At 35.0% G+C, this 6,769-nt stretch overlaps 1 protein-coding gene across 1 annotated transcript in view; it reads right to left on the reverse strand.

Moving 5' to 3' along the window:
* The window catches only part of BTG4 (BTG anti-proliferation factor 4), a 13,434-nt gene extending 7,503 nt beyond the window's left edge, over positions 1 to 5,931 (reverse strand). The window contains exon 1 of the mRNA XM_017517697.2: positions 5,874 to 5,931. The gene's annotated coding sequence lies outside the window, so the exon portion shown is untranslated. The remainder of the gene's footprint in view (positions 1 to 5,873) is intronic.
* Positions 5,932 to 6,769: the final 838 nt, after the last annotated feature.

Raw genomic sequence — 6,769 nt, forward strand, 5'->3', positions numbered from 1 at the left:
ACGGGGTTTCACCATGTTGACCAGGATGATCTCGATCTCTTGACCTCGTGATCCACCCGCCTCGGCCTCCCAAAGTGCTGGGATTACAGGCTTGAGCCACCGCGCCCGGCCTAGTTCTTGTTTGTTTCAACTGTCCATGATGTAGTTCTCATTCCTCTTCCTCAGTGGCTGGGGTACACAAAATGTTACACTTTGGAATCACATGAAGATCTTTTAAAAATACCAATGTCTGCCTCCTATCCCTTACCCCAGACATTCTTTTTTTTTTTTCAATAGAGATGGGGTCTCCCTATGTTGCCCAGGCTCGTCTTGAACTCCTGGGCTCAAGAAGCCCTCCTGCCTTGGCCTCTCAAAATGCCAGGATTATAGGTGTGAGCCACCATGCCTGGCAAGACTTAATTGGTATGTAGTGCAACCTGCACATCAGGATTTTAAAAAGTTTCCCAAGTGATTCCAATGTGAAGCAAAAATGGAAATCATTAGATACATACCACCTTAGTTGTGAAGATTTTAAGCTTATTTTACACTTTTGATTGCTTAATAATGCCTTAAGTTTAACAGATTATTAGGATAAATTTGCATCATTTATTCTCACATTTTCCTAGCCATTTGCTGGGGTAACTTTTGCAAAGATTATTTTTTAAAATTTAGGTTAGAAGAGACAAAGCTGAAAATTAGGGCAACTCCCTGTATGCTGCTGAAATTTTGCTTCTGAGCTAAAGGCAACAGATGCATTAGCAAACACAATTTTTTTCTTTTCAAATGGTTAGTTTGCATTTACAATACTAGAATGGTGCCAGGTGTTTAATAATTCTTTCATTACTTCATATTCCCGATGACAAACAGTTCCCTTGCACTTTGAGTTGGTGAAGTACATTAACTGATGAGGTTTTGAATGATGCTCTCCTAGCATCATTTTCTACAACAGGCCCAGGCAGGCCTTGGAATTTATGAATAGAACGGTAGAATAACGATGTACTTAGATTTCAGGAAAGAACAATCAAATAAAAAGTAAACATCATGAAAGATTTCCTTCAGTTACTTGCTTATGACTTGAAACACCTTATTTAAATCACTTCCTTTACATTAATGACAACTACACCTTATGTTTTAATTAACACTCAGTGACTATTTACTGACCACCTACTACACAGACACTAAATATTAGTGGGGCTGGGGGTAAAAACAAAATTCAACTTTCCTTTCAAGAGGCTTATCATCTAGAGAAGGAAATCAAATACATACACAAGGGACTACTTGGATATAAAGTTTGGGAAATGAAATACTCAAAATTTACTTAAAAATACTAGTGACCAAGAGATGAATGTTATCATTAAAAGAATGAAGTTCGGTGGAAGAGTCAGCATAAAACAAACGGTGATTCATTCAGATTGAGGTATACTAAGCTTTCAATGGTAATCAAATGCCCAAGTAGCAATGTCCACTGACAAGATGTTAGAATTTAGGAGAAAGACCAACCTGGGTTGGCCTAAGCCAATCCCCAGCTAAGTAGAAGTAAAAGTTACTGCTGAAATTTGAACAACTCTCCCACTGTGCTTGTGTAAGGTCTAAAATTCTCATTATAAGACATTTGTTCCCTTGCTTAAAACTTTGTCTTTCAAGGATTTCTTTTTGAAAATGTCCAATGAGCATCTGTAGTAGAGCAACAGGATGGTGTTCTGTTTGGGTGAGGGGAGTATTTCTGGATAAAGAACCACACAAAACAAGAAATAGGAGGTTCTGGCCATTTGGAATGAGGATAAAGAACAGAAAGGAGGTGAAGCAGCAAAGACATGTTTTACTTCCCATTATGTCTATAACAGAGAATCAAATGGTTTAAAACATGAATATGGCTGAAATGACCTTGTACAAGTAACAATTTCTAGAATTGCATTCTTCATTTTAAACTGAGAGAATTCAACTTGATAGCTAAGGAATAGTCAAGCCCCAAAGTTCATCAATGAAGGTGAAAGTCAAAAATCTGGCTCCACATTTGTCTTCTGCGTTTTAGCAAAATTCCACTTATAAAATGAAAATATTTATGCTTATAGAAGTTTAGAAATAGGCAAAATAAGTTTAAAATATCCTCTGAATTGAATATTGTTTGCTGGACTTATGATATAATAACTATTCTTATAACCCCATTTAATTTCGTTAGCTTCCCTCCCTAAACTACAACTTATTTCCCTAGGTTCACCCATCCATTTGCAAATACATGTCATTGCCAAAGAAGGGAAAGGCATAGATGTTTTAGCAAAATTCCACTTCTGACAGAAGTATATTCTTTTAATAACAGCCAGCAAGTAGCACTATTTTATAAAACAATGAACTGATTCTACCCACACATAAACTTAGTTCCATTATGGTCCTCACATAAAAGGAAGTTACACTAGTTATTGAAACAAAATTGCATATCCCAAAACATTACCTAATAAAATTCCACAGCCATACAATGTTGATTTGAACCCAGAAGAAGTTAATTTTAGGGTAGCCTGATCAAAGTAAAATTCCTTTATTGATAATACTATGCAAGTGTTTTATTTGCCACAAGACCTTCTTCCTAATTTGTATTTTCTATGTGCATACTGAGCATTCACAATGTAAGTGGCATTGTTTCAAAGAGCACAAAAGATACATACACTTAGATAACATTTCAAGTTAGAAACCAAGATAACTCCTATTCAACTTAGTACTGGAAGTCCTAGCCAGAGCTATCAGGCAAGAGAAATAAATAAAAGGCATCCGAATTGGAAAAGTAAGTCAAATTATCTCTGTTCACTGACAATATGATTGTATACCTAGAAAACCCTAAAGACTCCTCTAGAAACTCCTTGACCTGATTAACAACTTCAGTAAAGTCTCAGGATACAAAATCAATGTACAAAAATCAGTAGCATTTCTATAAATAATAATCAAGCCAAGAACCAAATTAAGAACCCAATCCCATTTACAATAGCCACAAAAAACAAGCAAACTATCTAGGAATACATTTAACCAAGTGAAAGGTCTCTACACTTGGAGAGAACTACAAAACACTGATGAAAGAAACTGTAGATGACACAAATAAATGGAAAAACATTTCACTCTCATAGATTGGAAGAACTAATATGGTTAAAATAACCACTTGCTCAAGCAATCTACAAATTCAATGCAATCCCTATCAAATTACCAGCCTCATTTTTCACAGAATTAGGAAAGACAATCCTAAAGTTTTGGACACAAAAAAAAGCCCAAATAGCCAAAGAACTCCTAAGCAAAAAGAACAAAGTCAGAGGCATTATACTGCCTCATTTTGAATTATACTATAAGGCTATAGTAACTAAAACAGCAAGGTCCTGGTACAAAAACAGACCCAGAGATTAATGATACAGTATAGGGTTTTCTAACCCAGAAATAAAGCTACGGCCAACTGATCTTCAATTCAAGTCAACAAAAATAAACAATGGGAAACAAGACACCCTATTCAATAAATGAAGCTGGGAAAACTGGCTAGCCATAGGCCAAAGATTAAAACTAAATCCCTATCTCTTAACATATACAAAATTACCTACAGATGGATTAAAGACCTAAATGTAAAACTATAAAACTAAAACTATAAAAATCCTAAAAGAAAACCTAGGAAAATCCCTTATGGACATTGGCTTTGGCAAATAATTTATGATGAAGATTCCAAACACAAATGCAATAAAAACAAAGATAGAGAAATAGGACATAAACTAAAAGTTCCCGCACAGTAAAATAAATAATCAATAGGATAAAAAGACAAACCACAGAATGGGAGAAAATGTTTACAAATTATACTTCCAACAAAGAATTAGTATCCAGAATCTATGAGAAATTCAAACAACAAACAAAAACAAACCCATTGGAAATGGGCAAAGGACATGAACAGACATTTCTCAAAAGAAGAAATACAAGCAGCTAAAAAACATATGAAAAAATGCACATCACTAATCATCAGAGAAATTCAAATTAAAACCACATTGAGATACCATCTCACTCCAGTCAGAATGGCTTTTATTAAAAAGTCAAAAAACAACATATGTTGGCATGTATGCAGAGAAAAGGGAATGCTTACACACTGTTGGTGGGAATGAAAATTAATTCAACCTCTATGGAAAACAGTGTAGAGTTAACTCAAAGAACCAAAAATAGAACTATCATTCGACTCAGTAATTCCACTACTGGATATCTAACCAAAGGAAAAGAAATCATTATATTAAAAAGACACTTGTGTATTTATTGCAACACGATTTACAATTAGAGCAAAGTCATGGAACCTACCTAAATGTCTACCAACTGTTGATTGGATAAAGAAAATATGGTGTATACATACACCATAGAATACTACACAGTCATAACAGAAGAATGAAATAATATCCTTTGCAGCAACATGGATGAAGCTGGAGGCCATTACCCCAAGTGAACTAACCCAGAGGTAGAAAATATTAAATATTCTCACTTATAAGCGTGAGCTAAACAAATGGTACATGTGGAAATGAAGATAGAGAAAACAGACTCTGGGGACTCCCAAAGGGGGTGAGAAGGGTTGAAAAATTACCTACTGGATACAATGCCTAATATTGGGGTGATGAGTACAGCAGAAGCCCAGCACTCAACATTATGCATGTAATACCCATGTAACAAACAAGCATATGTACCCTTTAAAAAAAAAAAAAAGATAATTCACTAAAATAATTCAGTGTGTAAGAAAATGTACAACACTCTATACTAATATAATATATAATATATATACTAATATAATACACGTGTGTATATGTATCAACACTCTATACTATTATAATAAAATGCCAAATTAAAATTACAATCAAAATATAGAAAATAATGCTTTCTTACTAATGGAACATACTAATTTTAGAGTATTAAGTGTAAATAAGTGTATTAAGTGTAAAAGAGATTAGAGAAGAGAAAGGTTCACAATGAACTAAAAGTACTAGGGAAGATTTTACCCAGGAAGTAGAATTTAAGCTTGAGATTTCAACAAACTATCAAGAAGCTAAGAGCAGGAAGGACAATATGAACTTTACCAAAAGTAAGAAAGATGAAATCCTTGAGATATATTCTATAAATACAGAGGAAATAAAGATAACAAATGAGGATTATGTAAAATTTTTAAACAAAATATAAATTCTCCACTTTAAAAAAAGCTTAAGAGCCAAATGAGGACAGTGGAAATAAAAACAAGAATAAGTAGACATAGAATAATGTTTAAGAGGATGGCATAAAGTATTTTCATTCTTGTAAATCAATTAATTAACAGGATAATCAGTCTGTTTTCTCCTTTTGGCTTAATAGAGTTACAGAATACACCCTAGAGCTCTTAAGAAAGAGAATACACTTTCTTCAACTGTGCATCCAGACTGCTAACTAGCTTATTGAAACCTTAAAATTACTTTTATAAACCTGAAAATCTACCTGTTTTTTTGTTTTATTTTGTTTGGAAAGATGATAGAGGCCAATTAGTAATGGGACAAGGCCAGGAAAGTTCATCTGTTTAGTTCTAACCTAGAGAAGATCATTGATCCTTCACTGACTCAATGAATAAAGCCCTGGACAAAAAACTCTGGTAGAGCCAATCCAATCATCTGCTGCCTATTGCTAATTCTACTGACCAAACCTTGATGATGTGGTGGTGCCAGGGCAGCAGATTCTCTTGAATTCACAAGCATATGAATTTTAAAACAGCTTGGCTTTTGTGATACTCCTCTCTTCTGCTTCCTGTGGGCTAACCCTTCCCAAGATTTACTTCCTCCTGTCAGCCCCTGAAGAGGAAAGGGATCCTCTCAGATTTGATCCTGAGCCATTTTCCTCATTCTATTCTCTATTTGAGATTAATACATTACTGTCATCACCTGCTCTGGCATCCTTGCTAGCAGGAGCTGGTAGGTCAATGAAGAATCAGCCAGCATATCTTTCTTGGAGAACTCTTTATCCTTGTGACTTCAACTGGTAAGAGGATAAAAGAGCTTCAGTCTCTTTTCATTGTCTCTTTTCAGTTCTGGTCTCCTGCCAGAGTTCTAACTTCACATATCTAACTCCACCACAATATTCTTCCATGACCTGAAACTAAACATTCCTACACCTAAAATCACAATTATTCTCTGAGTAGACTTTCCCCCTCAACACCTCTACTTGTCATCGAAATCTGGAAGTTAATCTTGTTCACTTTGTTCACTTGAATCAGTTACCAACCATGTCATGCAACTTCTCTTCATCCCATATTTTCTACATCGCTTTATATTGAAATTTACTAATCTAAATGGTCTTTCAGTCTCCTCTGTCTCACCCTCTTCTACTCTATGCTACTTTATTCTCATAAAACAACACATTTTATACATCTGGGGCTCCTCGAGCAGAATATTGAAATTGAAATTCTCTGGGCTTTTTGCCTTTTTTTTCTGATGAACTTCATAGCAACATATAAGCAGGCAGGTAAGTAGGATCATGGAAGACTTTAAATGTTAAAGTCCTCTTTAATCTTATTTCCCCAATGAGAACACACTCATTGCTCTTCCAATTGGCCTCAGACATTACAGTCTCAAGAAGCTTGCTTGTGTTTTACCTCCACAAATGGCTCCTGCTACCAAAAACATCCCCTCTTCATCTCTAGTATTTTTGCTTATAGGCTCAGCTAAGTCTCATCTTTCCATATAGCCTTCTCTGTGTCCTAACCTTTGATAATTTTCCTTTTTCTTTTTCCTAAATGTTGGCAATAATGTTGTATGAGTCATCAGGATTCCTGAAGCAC

Source organism: Cebus imitator, unplaced genomic scaffold (assembly GCF_001604975.1).
Source record: "Cebus imitator isolate Cc_AM_T3 unplaced genomic scaffold, Cebus_imitator-1.0 Scaffold641, whole genome shotgun sequence".
Classification (NCBI taxonomy): Eukaryota; Metazoa; Chordata; class Mammalia; order Primates; family Cebidae; genus Cebus; species Cebus imitator.